The 18,408-nt window shown below is 33.0% G+C and overlaps 1 protein-coding gene across 3 annotated transcripts in view; it reads left to right on the plus strand.

Moving 5' to 3' along the window:
- TTC28 (tetratricopeptide repeat domain 28) overlaps positions 1–18,408 on the plus strand; it is a 609,862-nt gene that overhangs the window by 82,211 nt on the left and 509,243 nt on the right. The window lies entirely within an intron of this gene.

Raw genomic sequence — 18,408 nt, forward strand, 5'->3', positions numbered from 1 at the left:
CCTCACATCTTCTCCCCCTCCTACCTCTTGCAGGGTGATTTCTTATTCCTCACTTTAATTGTAGGGCTTCTGTTCAACTAGGCCCCAGGCGACTCTGCCTGCTGTTTAACCGTGTTTCTGTCACAACTTTGGTGTGGTTGCAAGAGCAGATAAATAAAGCCACTATCATCTACACCATTTTGCCTGGTCTCCTTATTTTTATTTTTTAATGCTGAGAGTGGTAGTAGATTCTGGCAAGACCCATTCTAATGCTTTGATGTAATGCAAATCCATTAAACCATTTTATTGATATTAGTACATTATAAAATAGAATTTATAGAACATGAGTACTTTTTAATATTTCATTCTTCTTATAGTTTTTCATAAAGCAAAATAATGTTAGAGACGATTTTTAATAGCTTTGTTAAGATACAAATGAGAAAGGTGCACTCCTCAAAGAAGGGCATGGAAGCTTGATTAATCATTAACAATGTTGGCTACAGGGAAATACACTGCACTTACAGTAGATTCCTGAACACTGTTATTTGAATAGATTTGTAGAATTCTTGTGATTGATGAAACAGTCTTGTTTTTAAAGAATCGTAGCTTGAATAAGGAATAATGAAACCACACTAATATAATAAACCTTGCATTTTACCCTTTTGAAGGGAAATGAGGCCTTAAGCTGCTTTGGCTAAAATTTCAAAATGAATTGTAGTCATAATTCAGACATTATGGTTTTTTGTCCCTAAGAAATTCTTTAAAGGAACTTACTATCTATTGCTATAAAATGTCAATCATATCATTTACCTCTTTTTTTTTTTTCCAGGAATGGAGTAAGGATTTTTTTTTTTTCAGGAACGGAGTGAAAAAAAGTTATCTGTTAAATTGTTATATCTCGTTACTAGAGAGTATCTTTTCACTGAACAACTATAAAGGAGGTGGTTATCACTCATTTTTTTTTTATCACTGACCTTAAGAGTTTATCACACATCTCATTATACTAAAATTTCTGAGAAATTAAAGTACAGATCTTATTTCTGAGGAAAAGGAACTTTGAACCTCTGGTTTATTATTCAATTTAGAGTTGTGACGATTTGGGAGTATGATATAATCATTTATAATTGGATTTTGTAAAATTAGTGATTTTTGATTTTTAGATTGAAGAAAAGGGTTAAAGACAATGATTTCTACGGTTATTTCTTCCTTCCAATTCAAGCAAATGAAGCACGTTTTATTTCACAAGTGTATTAACTGTAATAAGCATATAACCACATATCTCTTCTTTTGAAAAGATCTGTACTATAAAATATCATTGTCCTATATTTTAAAATTTGAAGGTAGTCTTATTCAATTAATTGACAAATATTTGATTACTTATATATTCATGTTATACTAGGCACTGTGGTAAGTACAATGAATTAAGATGACTAAAAACAAAAAAGGTAGGATCTAAATCTTTGGGGAATAGGATTGTTTGTTTTTATTTTTTATTCCTGGTATTTAGCATAGGACCCATCAACAGCAGACATTTACTAAAGGTTAGGTGAATGAAAAGATGAAGAAAAGGACTTTCATGATTGCCCTCAAGAAACTTAGATTCTTTGATATAATAAGATGAATATACAGAAAGCTAGATTGAACAATAAATAATATTATTATGTGATAAATAAATAGAGTTTAGAGGTATTAGAATTTGAAGGAAACACTAAAATAGTTTTCAAACATGATATTTGGAGTACTATTATCAATTTATAGTTACAAGGTCTTATGAAGTCTTCCTGAAGAAAATGGGACTTGAACAAACCCTAACGGATTGTTAAGCTTTGGATGTGAATATCGAAGGCATCATAGGTGAGGAAAACATCATGATTGTTATGGGGATGAGAAAACATGTTAATGGGCTAGTGACAAAAATGACCTATTGGAAAACATTATAATACGGTTGTATTGATATGTCGTGTTTAGACAGAAGAGTTTAGATTCCCAAATGGCAGTTTTACTGTTCACCACCAGAACTGATTTGCTGAATGCTTCTAGCCATATCCATCTGCCAGAAGTCTGCCTGGTATATCGCCTCACAGCTATTTGCTCAGATTGTATGACAGAAGCATAGGTGACAAGAAATGGTGCTATTAGTGTCAGTAAACCTATCCTCAGTGAAAGCTACCAACCCAGCATGACTTCAAGCTTTATGACTAATGATTCATGGTGATGTTAAAAAAAAAAAAAGTAATTTTAAATGGTGTGTGATAGGCTAGGCTTCCCTTATTATTCAGAGGTTACCATTGTGGTTATGATGTCAGGGTTTCTCTGCTCACCCCATACCCTGCTTCCTCCACACCCCGAGATGCCAGAACCAATTGATTATTTCTTTGCCCACCAGTAAAACACATATCTTTAGAGAAGTGACCGTGATCCGCTTACCATGAGTCGAGTGCATTTTTCTTCCCTTCCCTTCCCTTCCCTTCCCTTCCCTTCCCTTCCCTTCCCTTCCCTTCCCTTCCCTTCCCTTCCCTTCCCTCCCCTCCCCTCCCCTCCCCTCCCCTCCCCTCCCCTCCCCTCCCCTCCCCTCCCCTCCCCTCCCCTCCTCTCTTTCTTTCATTGAAGACATGATTTAAATTTATTAATCTTTCCCTGAGACTGGGATTTAATAAAGAGGTGAATGGAAAGAACATAAGTTCATTGAATGCAGATGTAGTAGGAAAAATAGTAAGGGAGCACTACTGGATGAAGGGACAGAAGGGCAGAGAAGAGGCTTGAAGAACCAATGACAAATTTCACCCGCGTTACAGTTTTGCTCAGAGCTTCATCTGTAGATGATGACAGATTGGTTTATTGTTATCCAGAGTGCTTGTATCGTATTAGGATTGAATTTAATGATTGGAAAGAACTGTACAGTATGTACTGGTGATTAGAAGAATCGAGCTCTTATTCTACTTTTGCCTGTTAATTAGCTATATGATTCTTAAAATTGTTTGTTTTCCTTATTGAGGAAACCAGATTATAAGAATCAATTGAGTTCTTTTTTAATACCAAAATTTTGTGAATTTCTGTGGGAAATAGAACAACATAGCTGGGAATGAAATTCATGGAGATATATATAAAGTGAGGACATATTTAAACATACTGTTTTTAACACTACAATCACTCCACTAAAGATATTATATATGAAATTATAGCTCTCTATTTCTAATCACCCAACACTGCTGCTTTGTTTTAGAAGTCTTTTATGTCACATAATTCTAATGTGCCAGTTTTTTATTATTACCTAAATAGGGGCTTTATTACATATATATAATATATTATTAAATATATTTATTATATTATATATGTAATAAAGCCCCTAACAGTGAGAAAATCTGGATAAAAATACTTAATTGAAGGATGTTTTTGTTTTTAATAGAGTGAAACTAACAGTTATTCACAGCATATATACTTTCTGTTTTATAGGCCAGAAGTATCTTTCTGCTGTTTTTCTCAGTTCTTGGTTAGCTTTATTACTTTTTATTTTCATAAAAATTTTACACTTTATATGAGCTGTCCTGGTGCAAGCAGATTTCAGCTCCTCATTAGTTTTTATTGATCTAAAAGTAGAATTAGACTATAAGTGCCTGGACATAGAGGTATAGTAAAAATTTAATACTAAATACACCTTTCAAGAGATACCTGCCTGCTTATACAGTGTCATATTTGGTAGAGCCTCCAGAATGCCAGTTCATGTTAGAATGGGTCTGGAATGTCCAATCTAGCTTAACATGCTCTGGTCTGATCCCTGGGAGGATGTTTTGGTTGGGGACTGATGACTGAAGGCACAAGGACAAATTTATTAATTCTTTATGCTGGAGTCAACCTCTGCCCTGCCCCAGAGCAGAGTTCAATCCCCAGATTTGCTTTGGCGTTATCTTGTCCTTTCAAAATGATTTGGGGCTAGACTAGATCTCTTAGGGTGACCACAAATTATACTTCTTCCTATCTGTTAATTGGTATCAAGGACATGGGTGCTGAGGTTGGGAGGAAGAAAATCAAATGTCACTTGGTTGCGCTTCTGTCCTTTGTTAGACAGTATTTAGGTAATAATAAAAATCTGGCACATTACAATTATGTGACATAAAAGACTTCTAAAACAAAGCAGCAGTGTTGGGTGATTAGAAATAGACAGCTATAATTTCATATGTAATATCTTTAGTAGAGTGATTGTAGTGTTAAAAACAATATGTTTAAAAATGTCCTTAGTAGCTAAAGATTAAATACTTTAACTATTTGCCCACTGTTAAAACGCACATCTTTAGAGATGATCTATGTTAAGCTCACTGTGAATGAATTTCTCAATTTTTCCCTAAGACCAGGATTTAATAGAGAGGTGAATAGAAAAAACATAAGTTCTGAATTTGCACAGTCTAATTTTTTTGGTTTGTGAGAGGTAAGTGATACATATCTCTAGAATTGTTTTATGGTACTTTAACATGCCTCAGCATTAAAATGTCCTTAAGAATATTGCATTATATCGTAAGAGTCTGACTATGGAAGGAATGCAACCGTAATACAGTGAGTAAATTTTTTATGACTACAGTCAGTGGATGTTAAATAAAAAATGATAACTTCTTGGATTTGGTTGCAGTGTAAACTCGTGACTCAAAATACACAGATTCATAGACCGGAGGTAGAGGATAACAGGACACTTAGTTTAAGAGGCAGAAATGTTATGAAATGTTTTATATACTTTATAAGAGAGATGAGAATTTTGAGTGTAGTTTTGCATCATTTATTAATGGTAGAATTACATAGTTGAAATGAATTAAGTGTAGAGGCTTTTACTATTTTACTTTCATTCGTTCAGCTGGTGTATAGGAGGATGCTTGGTGATTGAATTAATTTTTGGCTGCATTTGCGAAGGGAATTTGACAGTCATAATAAATGGACAGCGCAGCCATAGAAGGTTGTAGCATAACTGCTCATATTCACTCTGTGTGTGTGTCAACACATGGTATTCTTAGTCTTTTTAATTTTAGCTATTTTAATAGATGAATAGTGATATTTCATTGTGGTTTTAACTTGCTTTGCCCTGATTATTACTGTTAGACATCTTTCATGTGCTTACTGACCATTAGTACATATTCTTTTGTAAAGTAGCTCTTCAGTTAATGTGTGTGTTTTTAAGTGTATTGCTTATATTCTTATTATTGGTTGGTAAGAGTTCTTAATATTTTCTGGAAATCTTTTCTTATATATATTATGACTTTTCCTAGTCTGAAATTGACTTTTTCATTTTTTAAATTGAGATATAATTGACATATAACATTAGTTTTAGATGTACAACGTAATGATTCAGTATTTGTATATATTGTGAAATGATTACCATAATAAGTCTCATTTACATCCATCACATGTAGTTACGTATTTTTTTCTTGTGATGAGAACTTTTAAGATCTGCTCTCTTGGCAATTTTCAAATGTCCAGTACAGTGTTATTAATTAGAGTCACTGTGTTATACATTTATCCCCATGACATTTATTTTATAGCTGGAAGTTTGTTCCTTTTGACAACCTTCACCCATTTTGCCCACCTCTCATCCTTTGCTCTGGCAACCACCTCTGTATATATAAGTTTATGCTACATACAAGCGAGAGCATATTACATTTTGTCTTGCTCTGTCTGAATTATTTCACTTAGCATAATGCCCCCAAGGTTCATTTATGTTGTTACAAATGGCAATATTTCCTTCTTTCTTAATGGTTGAATAGTATTCCATTGTGTATGTGTATATACATTTTCTTTATCCATTCATCCATTGATGGACACTTAAGTTGCTTCCATGTCTTGGCTATTAAACAATCTTGCAATGAGAATGGGGTACACTTAACTTTTCAAGTTAGTATTTTCATTTCCTTCAGATAAGTACCCAGAAGTGGAATGGCTGGATCTTATGATAGTTCTATTTTTATTTATTTGTTTATGTTGAAATTTATTTATCTGTTTATTTATTCATTTATATTTTTGAGGAAACTCCATACTGTTTTCCAGGAGTTCCTTTTTTTCCATATCTTCCTCAATAGTTATATTATCTTTTTTGTAATAGCCATTCTAACAGGTGTGAGGTGATATCTCATTGTGGTTTTGATTTGCATTTCCGTGATGATTAGGGATGTTGAGCTTCTTTTCATGTACCCGTTGTCCGTCTATGTCTTCTTTGGAAAAATGTATATTCAGACCTTTTATCCATTTTTTTAAGTGGCCTTTTTTCTTTTTTTCCTGCTGTTGAGTTGGATGAGTTTTTTATATTGTTTGGATATTAACCCCTTATCAGATACATGATTTGAAAATATTACCTCCCATTTGGTAGGTTGCCCTTCATTTTATTGATGGTTTCCTTTGTAGTACAGAAGCTTTGTAGTTTAATATAGTCCCACTTGCTTTTGTTGCCTTTGCTTTCAGTGTCAAATCCAAAAAATCCTTGCCAAGACTGCTGTTCTTTTAGGAGTTTTATAGTTTCAAGTCTTTAATCTATTTGAGTCGATTTTTGTGTGTAGTGTAAGATAATCATTAAGTTTTATTTTTCTGTACGTCTCTGTCCAGTTTTCCCACCACCATTTATTGAAAAGACTGTCCTTTTCCCATTGTACATTCTTGATTCCTTTATTGTAAATTAACTGACCATATATGCATGGGTTTATTTCTTAGCTCTCCATTCTGTTCCATTAGTCTATATGTCTGTTTTTATGCCAGTACTTCACTGTTTTGAGCACTGTAGCTTTGTAATATAGTTTGAAATTAGGAAGCACAGTGCCCCTCAAACTTTGTTCTTCTTTCTCAAGCTTTGGCTTTTTGTGGTCTTGTGGTTCCACCAAATTTTAGAATTGGTTGTTTTATTTCTTTGAAAAATACCATTGGATTTTTGATAGCAATTGTATTGAATCTATAAATTGCTTTGGGTAGTATGACCATTTTAACAATATTAATTTTTCCAATTCATGAGCATAGAATATCTTTTCATTTATTTGTGTCATCTTCAGTTTTACCTTTTTATTTTCTTAATAGTCTTTCGAAGAGAAGTTTTAAAATTTTTGATAAGGTCTAACTTATCAATATTTTCTTTTATGGATTATTATGCTTTTTGTGTACTATCTAAAAAATCTTTGCCCGCCCCCGGGTCATGAAGATTTTCTTCTATGTTTTCTTCCAGAAGTATTGTAGTTTTCACTTTTATATTTAAGTCTATGACCTAGTTCAGGTTAATTTTTGTGTATGGTGCAAAGTAAGATTGATATTAATTTTATTCTACATAGATACTCTGGCATCTTTGTCAAAAATTAGTTGACCATATATATAGGATCTATTTCTGGATTCTCTATTCTGTTGATTTATTATATATCTTTATGCAAATACCACACTATCTTGATTATTATAGCTTTATGGTAAGTCTTGAAATCAGGTATTGTAAGCCCTCTAACTTGTTCTTCGTTTTCAGAATTTCTCTGGCTACCCTAGGGTCTTTGCATTTCCATATAAAATTTAAAATCAGCTTACCAATTTCTATAAAAGTTGATTTTTGTGTGTAGTGTAAGATAATCATTAAGTTTTATTGTGATTTGTATTGTTATTATATTGAATCTATAGATTAATTTGTTTAGAACTGACATCTTAACAGTATTGACTCATCCTATGAATATGGCATATCTCTCCATTTATTTCAATCTTATTTAATTTCAGCAGTGTTTTATAATTTTTCTTATACAAGTCTTGCATGTATTTAGTGAAATTCATCATTAAGTAGTTAATATTTTTCGGATAACATAAATAATGTTGTTTTTAAAATTGATTCTCAATCGTCTAGTGCAAGTATAAGAAATAAAGTTGATTTTTGTGTATTGACCTTCTAACTTTTGACCTTTGTAAATTCACTACTGCTTCTACTAGGTTCGTGTTTGTCGATTCTTTCGGCTTTTTATTGTCTTTTTGCACTGACCAGAATCTCCAGTACGTTGTTGAAGAGAAGAGGTGATAATGTATACTTCACCTTAGGGAGAAAGCATGTAGTCATTCACCTTAAAGGATGAAAAGCGGTAGGTTTTCTCATAGAAGCTCTGTATCATGTTGAGAAAGTTCCCTTTTTGTGCTAGCTTTATGAGAATTTTTCAAAGATAATGAATGGATCTTGAATGTTATCAAGTACTTTTTTACATCTGTTGGATTGATCACATAGTTTTTGTTTTTTATTTTTTAAATCTAGTATTGTAGATTATGTTGACTCATTTTCAAATGTTGAACCAATCATTTGGAATATATTTCAGGAATGCAAGATTTGTTTACCATTTGAATATAAATCCCTCTTGGTCATAGTGTATTATCAGTTTTTAGATTGTCGGATTTGATTTGTTACAATTTTATTTAGAATTTTTTTATCTTTGTTCATGAGAGAGATTGTTTTGTAGTTTTCTTTTAATGTCTTTGTATGCTTCCAATATCTGTGTAATTTTGGACTTACCAAAGGAATTTGAAAGTTTTCTCATTATATCTTTTTTGAAAATGTTTGTATATAATTGATATTTCTTATTTAAATATTTGATAGAATTAATGAGTGAAGCTTTCTGGGACTGATGCTTTCTTCATGGGAAGGTTTTTAGATTATAAATTCAATTGTTTTAATAGATATAGGGCTCTTTAGATTTATGCTTCTTGAATCACTTTTGGTTATGTCTCTCGAGGAATTTGCCCATTTCCCTTTAGATGTTTAATTTATTGGTATAAAATTGTTCATATTACTCCCTTATTATCCTTTTAATGTATGTAAGATCTGTAGTAATATGCCCTTTGCCATTCCTGATATTGGTTGTTTGTGCCTTCTCTCTTTATCTTAATAAGTCTGACTGGCGTTTTATCATCTTTACTTACTGTTTTTCAATGAACAGCTTTCGATTTAAATTGAATTTCTTTATCTTTTTAAATTTTATTGATGTTCTTTTTTTTAAACTTAAAAAATGCTCTTTATTTGTAAATATAGATTCATAAAAAGCTATGAAATGTTCTCACTTTTATTATTCCTTTCCTCTTTTTACTTTGAGTTTACTTTGCTCCTATTCTTCTGTCATCAATTTTGGATGAAACTTCTTTACTAAAAGCATTCGAATATATACGTTTCCCTCTAAGCACTGCTTTAGCTGCATTCTACAAATTTAGAAATGTTGTGTTTGCATTTTCAACTAGTTCAAAATATTTTCTGTTCTCTCTCGTCTCAGGATAGTGTTTTAATTTACATATTTCAGGATTTTTATTATAGCTCTTTGTTACTGATGTCTCATTTACATTTAATATTTTTAATAAATTTACTTTTAATTGTAAAATATATATAACAAAATTAATTATTTTAACCATTTAAAAATGTATAGTTCAGTGGCATTCAGTATGTTCACATTGTTATGGAGCCTTCACCACCATCTATCTCCAGAACTTTTTTAATCTTGCAAAACTAACAATAACTGTACAATAACTCCCCTTTTCAGATTGTGTATATGTAGATAGATATAGATATATATAGATAGCATGTGAGCATAGTTGTAATAGCTTTAAACATTTTTTGGTAATTTCATCATCTGTCATTTTTGGGTATGTTTATGATTAATTTTTCTTCTGTTTATGTTTCACGTTCTCCTTTTTCACAATTCTGCCTTTTAAAAAATTAGATTGTGGATATTGTTAATGTTTTCCTGTTCTGTGTTTGGATTTCGTTGTCTTTCTTTAAAAACTGTTTGGCTATATGCTAGCAGACAGTTATTTACAGATCTGTGTAGTTTCCTCCTTTTTGGGAGTCTGCTTTGCCACCTTCAACTGCCTCAGTCTTCCTGAACTCTGACCCTCGTAGTCAGCAAGACCTCTCTGTGCTTTATTTTGTGTTTCCCTCTGTGCTCTATGACCCAGAATATTCTTAAAAGGCAAGAAGTCCTAAAAGGCAGAAAGTGAAGTAGTCATCAGGCTCACCTCATTTGTTTCCCTTCTCTCAGACATTACAATTTTGTGCTACCTATGTTCCAATGTCTAAAGACAGTTACATAAATTTTGTTCATTTTCCTAGTTGTTGCTGCAGAGCATAACTGTGGTCTTTGTTATTCCATCATGACTAGAAGTGGAAGTCACTACTGGTAACTTTTGGGGGTATGGTAAATAATATATAAGTCTATCAAAAATTTATTCTGAAAAAAAGTTTGTGAAGATAGTCTGATCTTTTCTTGTTGCCTTTTAACTAGTCTCCCCTTATTTTATGGTACTGGTACCTTTAGTGGAATGATTCAGCATGATGTATTGAATGAAGAGGGGAGCTGGAAAGATTCAAGCTCATTTTGCTACTGTTTTTGTGTGTCTTTAGACATATTCAAACTATTCTAATGCCCATTTCTTCCTCGGTAAAATGAAAGAGGCATATTAGACTGACCTAAGATCAGAAGATTTTTCAGTTGCAAAATTCTGAGTCTGTATGTATCTATAAATGCCACTGCAGGTTGAATTCTAAGCTCTGAAACCAGTTAAGCATTATTTACATATGAAAAATCTGGGTCCTGTCTCTGGCAAAGTGTCTTCCTTATTTGACCTATTTAAATAATAAATCAAGGATGAAAACAGTATTAGAGTATTGGATTTTATAGTATAAAGAGCAGTTATTCATAAATATTGTACCTCTTGACAGTGTTTTATGCAAATAAGTGGTGAAATGCTATTATGGTATCTGTGGGCTTGCATAGGATCTCATTTAGAAACAACTTCATGCAGAGAGAGGCACAACTAATATATGGATTAAATTCTTAATCGCTGTTAAAAATTCTCACCAGTCTTTTAAAACATTAACTATTTTAATTATGTAAACCATGCACATAGTTCTAAATTTAAAAGGTACTAGGGGAAATTTATAGAGGTATAAATTTATCTCTTATCACCCACTCCAACCTTCAGCAATCTAGTTTCTTTTTCCAAAACTCCTTCCCAGAAGGAACACTCATTACCAGTTTACTGTTTGGACCACCACAGATAACCTATGTATATCAGTGTCTATTAGAATTATATACATATACACACATACTGAATAGTATACTATCTGCATTGTTCTCGTCCATGTTTTCTCCTTCTGTATAATTTTTTCCCCCCATATCTCTATAGAGAACTACTTCAGTCTTTTGGTTCCTTGATATTGAATTAATGGATGTATCATAATTTAACAGTTCTCCATTAATGGATTATTTTCAAGTTTTTGCTGTCATATTCAGTGCTGTAATGAGTATATTTACTTATAAATTTTGTTTACCTTAGATTATTTGTCTTTTAATTTAGCTTATGCTTTTTTTTCTTTACCATGCATAAAATTTCAGTTTTTATGTATTTCAATCTATCAGTTTTTTTTGTTGTTGTTTTTAAGTCTTTCAACCATTCTTCGAAAGGCCTTCTCTACTCTTAATATTTTTAAAATGCTCATTTTTATGTTTAAATTTTTGATCAATCCGTAATTTATTTTGGTGCAAGAGGATCCACCTTTATTATTTTTCTAAGGTGGCTACCCTTCTGTTTTTTCCCCACTGATACATAATTTGTCTTTATCATGTCCTAAGTTTTCATATATATTTGAATTGTCTCGGGATTCTCTAATCTTATTCATTGATGTGTCTGTCTAGTCTTATAACCATGCTGGTAATTATTGTAGCTTTATAATGTAAGATATATAAAGCTTAATATCTGAGTTGGGCTGTACTCCTTATTACTCCTTTTTTGAAATATCTTCCCAGTTTTACTTACATGTTTGTTTTTTGTTCACTTTATAATCAGGTTGCTTAATTAATAAATTATGTTAGTATTTTGTAGGGATTGTGTTAAATTTTAAAACAATAAAATTGTACATTAGAGAATTGACAACTATATGGCATTGAATCTTTCTTTCCAAGATAGGATAGACCATTACATTTATTCAGTGCTTCTCAGTAGTTTAAAAAAATTTCATCATGTAGATCTTGTACTTTCCTTGATAACTTGATTCTAAGGTAATTCATCATTTTTGTTGCTCCTATAAATGTAATAATTTTCTCATTTATATTTTCTAAAATAGTTGTTGCTTATATATTTGTAGGCTATGTTAATTTTTTTATATGCATTTTATTGGGTTTTTAAAAATAGTTTTTTTAAAGTTGATTTCTTTGTATTTCCAGGAATTTGACCATATTATTTGCAAATATGACTTCTTTCTTTCCAATTTTTGGAATTTTGTTCTCTTGTATGAACTGCTACTTTTAGAATAGTGCTAAGTATTCATAGTAGTAAGTAGATATGTTTTTGGCTTTTTCTTAATTTTAGTGGGAATACTTCTAGAATGTCCTCATTAAGTATGATGCTGGTTTTTATGATGAGATATATATAAATGCATATATCTATATTTTATTATGTTAAGGAAGTAGCTTTGTCCTTTATTGAGATTTTTAAAAATTCAAGCTTCTCTTTTGCATTGATTACATGTTATTGGTGTTTTTATTTACATGCTCCTTGCTTATTTATGTATTTCAGTTTCATTTCAATAGATGCTTTAGACATGTGTTTAAACTATTCTCTTTAAAGTCGATTTTTTTGAAAATGAAACAAATCAAAGCATAAAGGGTTTTGCAGAGCTTGGAAAGCAAACAAAATTTGTTTCCATTGGAAATAGACTGATCTATTTGCAAAATCATTAATATAGTGTAAGTCAAAATGTTTTTGTATCATTTTAAACTGTTACAAAATTATGACATATGAACTTTAAATATTCTGTTTCAGTTCCTACATTGACTTTTTAGCCAACTTGTTTACAATTTTTAACATGCTACCTTAGGTATTACAATATGCATCCTCAATGATCTACTGAGAGTTAATATGGTAACAATCATGAAAGGTAAGAATTTTGTAACCTAATAGTTCTTTTTACTACCATCTGTATCCTTTGTGATATAGTTGTCATATATATTACACCATACATTATAAACCCCACAACGTAGTGTTTTAAGTTTTGCTTTAAACAGTCATATGTCCTTAAGAAATTAAAAGAAGAAAAGATATATTTTTTATATCAACCCCAACAAATTTATAATTTCCTGTGTTCTTCATTCATTCCCAAAGATGAGTATTTTCATCTGTTATCAATTCCCTTCAGCTTGAAAAACTTCCTTTAGAATTTTCGTAGGTAAGGCTTGTGGATAATAAATTCTCTCAATTTTTCTTTTTCTGAAAAGAACTTTATTTTGTTTTAATTTTTGAAGAATGTTTTCACTGGATGTAGAAATTTAGATGGACGTTTTTCCCCCAACATTTAAAGATATTGTTTTCTTCTGTCCTCATTATTGCTTATATGAAATCTTACCTATCTCAAGTTGCAGTACCTCATTCTTTTTCAATCTATATCCTAAATTTCAGATGAGAAACTTGGTGAGATGTGAATTCAGCTGTTGTTGTAATTCTGCAAACTACACAATTTAGTATTTCATTCGTAGCAAGATCTGTTTTGTGGCTACAAAAAAATAAAAAGATTCTTTTATGGTTGTCGTGGAAGGCATATGTTTCAGACTACAACTTGTGCTGAGACTCAGTAGACTTGAGTTTGTCACTTTTCTCTCTGTAAGTGCTGAAGTGCACTCAAAAGAATTCACCCCACATCATAGTTCTTATAGTTGTCATTGTCATAATTGTGACGTGTATCAGCCACTTGAGCCTCCTGGGCACCTGCTTCAGTTGGCACTTTATTATGAATAACCACGGGTGATACTTTGATTAACTATGATACCACAGTATTTGATGGTTTTTTTAGCATCCTATTTCTCATTGGCAGTGAGCTCTTTCTTACTTCCCTAAAACTCAAGGGCCCAAATAGATCAATCCCAGAAGCTCATCTTTATGAGTATATTTGCTGGGGCCACATCCTTTAATAATTCCGTATCTGTCTGGGTCTAATCAGGAGAGTGATTTAAACAGGTGTACTTTCCCCAAGGCTGAAGACCTTATTAGACAATCTTGGAAGGGTGTACTTTCCCCAAGGCTGAAGACCTTAGTAGAGAAGATTGCCCTTCCTTGGGTACTCTTCTTTGTAGCCCATTGGGTGGCCGAGAAATTTCTGATTTGCTTGGGCCAGAACTGGTCTGCAGTTTCTAGGCAAGCATGAAGCAACTCTTGGACACAGAAGTCTCACAGTGGTAACCTCACTCTGGTGACTAGTCACATGGGAATGCAGAGAAAGTTGAGTACCAGTTCATGGAGGAGGCCCGGAGTACACATTGTCCGCATTGGCAGGGATATGGCATTGGGAGGGTTATAGGAAACAAGTCTCCAGTGGAAGGAGCAAGCAGAAGAAGTTGATGCATCATTATGGGCAGGTGACCTAGAGTGTTTAGTATCTGTGTGAGAGGGCTGCAGAAAGTTAATTACCAGGCCAAGCTGGGAGCTGTGAATTTGTTAAGGGACCCTATATTCTTAGTACTTGGTGGGAGAAGAGTGCCACTAGGTGTCCTCATACTGACACCACTGATCCCATGTGCAGCAGTCAGAAAAAAGTCAGAACTCCTTCTTCCTTACAGTGGTTCTGTAGTGCCCTCTACTGTGAAAGCTCAATATTATGTTGACCATAAAGGAGAATTCCATCCATTATTGCAGAGCAGGTATTGAAGGGTGAATTTAGACCTGAAAGACAAATTAATAACAGACAAATTCATCCTGTAACTCCTTAGGGAAGTAAGACTGTGGCTTTCTGTCTGAGTTTTCGCTGCCCTGCACTACGTGGACTGGGAGTGTCCTCAGACAAAAAACCATATATATACAATTCTTGCCAACTTCAGTTTTTTTCTTTCAAAGATTGACTCCTTTTAATCTTCTCTCAGCTTTTAGTTGTTAAGTTCCTTGAAACAATTTCTAAAAATTTTTTATGTATTTTTTTCAAATGCAGTTGACATACAATGTTATAGTAGTTTCAGGTGTATAACACATTAATAAGACATTTACACAATTTATGAACTGATCACTCCAATAAATTTAGTTACCTATTTGATACCATACATAGTTATTACAATACAACCGACTGTATTCTTCATGCTGTACTCTACATCCCTATGACTATTTAGCAACTACCAATTTATATCTCTTAACCCGCTCCCTACTTCACTCATCTCTCCACCCCCAATCTGACAACCATCAAAATGTTCTCTGTACCTGTGAGCATGTTTCTGTTGTTTGTTTATCTTGTTGTCTAGATTTCACATATGACATTTATCTTTCTCTGACTTACTTCACTTAGCACAATACCCTCTAGGCCCACCCGTATTTTTGCAGATGGCAAGATTTTATTCTTTTCAATGGCTGAGTAATATTCCATTGTATATATATACTACCTCTTCTTTATCCATTCATCCATTGATAGATACCCAGGATGCCTCCATATCTATCTGGGCTACTGTAAATAATACTGCAGTTAACATATGGATTTACATGTTGCTTCAAAGTAGTATTTTGGATTTCTTCAGATAAATACCTGGAAGTGGGAAAACTGGGTCCTTCTTTGTCACTTTTGTATTAAAGTCTGTTTTGTCTGGTATAAGTATTGCTACCCCAGCTTTTTTGTTTGTTTATTTCCATTTTCAGGAAACATCTTTTTTCATCTTTTTACTTTCAGTCTGTGCATGTCTTTTGATCTGAAGTGAGTCTCTTGTAGGCAGCATATATAAGGGTCTTGATTTCTTATTCATTTAGCCACCCTGTCTTCTGATTGGAGCATTTAATCCACTTACATTTAAAGTAATTGTTGCTAGATATGTAGTTATTGCCATTTTATTATATGTTATAAAATAAATTATTAAGTTTTTTAGTTTTGGGACATTGGTTAATGAAATCTAGTAGTTTTCGGGTGTACAATTTAACAGTGAGTGATCAATGAGTTCTTGTATTTGAAAAGATATTCTTGATTAACAGTTTAAACCTCACCAATTATGTTTTCTTACTAAGGATATTTCTGAAAATCATGCTTCCATCAAAGAAGTAACTTCAGTAGGGGATTGATTCAGTGTGGCAGGTGATAGCGTAAAGCTTTTTGAGTGAGGGGTATCTTTTGATGGGGAGGAGGAAGCCTAAGGGAAGTAATTATATTTTTGAAAAGGTAGAAGAGAATTTACTAATACAGAGAGAAATTTAGTGTGAAAGTTCTTAAGCTCAAAGCTGTCTCTCACCTTTATAGCTGTCACTGTTAGGGTCCATTTCGAGTGGTGGAAACATGCTCAACAATTGATAGGAGAGGATAAAAAAGACTATTAAATAATGGCATCATTAACTTTATTTTTCTAAAGCAGATTCTTTGGGGAAGTGATTTACTAATGAAGCTAGAAAGACTGATTTATCTTTATCTAGGTTTTATATAATAGGTTATGATTAGTCTCCATAGTTCTCTGCCACACAGTATTGCAGGCTTAAAAGTTTGTATTAATAGTGGTTTCCAAAAGGCACAGGGAGACTGCCATGTAAATAATGTTTGGCTAGTTAATTCTCCTCTTCCTGAGACTCAACAGACTTCAGGCTTTGGTGAATTATAAGGAACTGAAACAAATGAAAAACGGAGGGACAAGATTATTGTTATCTCATTCCTTGTTAAATAAACATTAATATGGTCTTCTGTGCAATTTGTGTTTTTGTGGCTTTTAGTTAAAGGCAACTTCCCCAATTCTTTGTGATAATGTTTGGCCTAAAAACTTCCTGTTCCTTAGATTTCCAATTTGCTGTCTTTATCAGCCAGCCTTTTTAATCCTGTGCTCTTCTGATGAGAAAATACTAAAAAACTAAAAATCATTGTTTTTTTCCCCTCATTTTACCTAATTTGTTACTTAACATAGGATAAACTGTTTAAATGCTTCTTAAATTTTTCTATAACAGTGTCCGTAAAGACAGAGTTCATTACTGCTTCTTGGGAAGTTTGACTAGAGCTGGCTGCTGTGACTGGGTGAATTTTTTTTTTAAACTTTGTGATTTATGTGAATTTTGCATTTTACTTACATAACATATTGACATTTATTTTAATAACAAATGATTCAGGTTTCTTTCCAATGAGCAAAATTGATACTGCATAAAGATGCACCATGTTTTTTCTGTGGTTTGGATTTCTTCTCCATCACTACCTCTTTGCCAAGAGATTTTCATATCAGTTTGGGAAAATACTACCTTACAGAGTGTTGTTTCTGCCTTTTGAATAAAACGTAAATTAGATGGAGGGTCTGCTAGAAAATTATAGAGGATCTTTTACAAAGGCTTCATCCAGCACTTGCCTTGGATCACATTCAGGCTGTTTACCATTTTTCTTGTCTCTTTTAGGTCATTTCAACAGTAGGTTTGGCATTGAACCATAGCTCTACTATTTCTATTTTCTTTGCTAGTTATGTGACCATGAATAAATCACCTCATCTTTCAGAGAGTCGGTGTCCTTGTTTATAAAATGGAAGTAATGATACAGCTGACTCATGGGGCTATTTCAAAGCCAGATGAGACAACATATGTAAAATGCCAAGCACATAAAAGGCTCTCAGATACTTACTTTCACTCCTTGTCCCCACCTCTCCTTTCTTCCATTTGAGAGCCTGAGAGAACAAAACTGAGCAAGCAAGTTCTGCCTCGAGGTTCCCAAAGGGTGGAAACCTGTGACTTTGTAGGTGGAATATTGGTGATATCAGTGCTATATGGAAGAATGTTCTCTGGGGTCAGGCTAGCCCTCTCTCTATGGTGACAGCTGATTCAGGTTGTTCAGGATTTCTTTTTAAACAGGCTCACACCATTATCAATGAAAAATTTCTGTTAGTAACAGTAAACACCCAGATAACCTGACCTTCAATAACATGCAGTTGAAAGGAAGTGAGCACACCGAGATTCAACTGTGAGGTCTCCTGAGAAACAGAGCAGGAAGACCCCAGTGTTTCTGAATTGTCTCCTCTTTGGATTTTAGAGTAGCCAAGCCTTGTTAGGGTTATAGTGAGAAAGGGTTGAAGATTTGTGTAATTTGTGTAAATCTGTCATGAGGATAAAACTGAATTATTTATTTGAAAGTGAATATTCTAAATACCTAAGACCAGGGATTTTGGGGCTCCTTTTAGTGGTACTTATTACCTCCACATTATACCTGCTTTGTTTTTGACATCTTTTAGGCACTAGTGATACAGCAGTGAAAAAACAGACTTGGAGTCTATTACAGAATTTTTATGTTTACACCCTAGTTGAGAAGACAGACAAATAAAATAATATAGATTACAGAATAGTAGGGGAGAGACTTAATTTACATAGGGTAGTTAGGAAAGACATTCCTTAGAAGATGACGTTTAACATGAGATTTGGAAGCTAAGAAGTATCCGTTTTTGCGAAGAGCCTGGAGCACAAATGTTTTGAGGTAAGAGAAATTTTGTGTGTTCTCTGTAC

This window comes from Rousettus aegyptiacus, unplaced genomic scaffold, assembly GCF_014176215.1.
Source record: "Rousettus aegyptiacus isolate mRouAeg1 unplaced genomic scaffold, mRouAeg1.p scaffold_m13_p_5, whole genome shotgun sequence".
Lineage (NCBI taxonomy): Eukaryota > Metazoa > Chordata > Mammalia > Chiroptera > Pteropodidae > Rousettus > Rousettus aegyptiacus.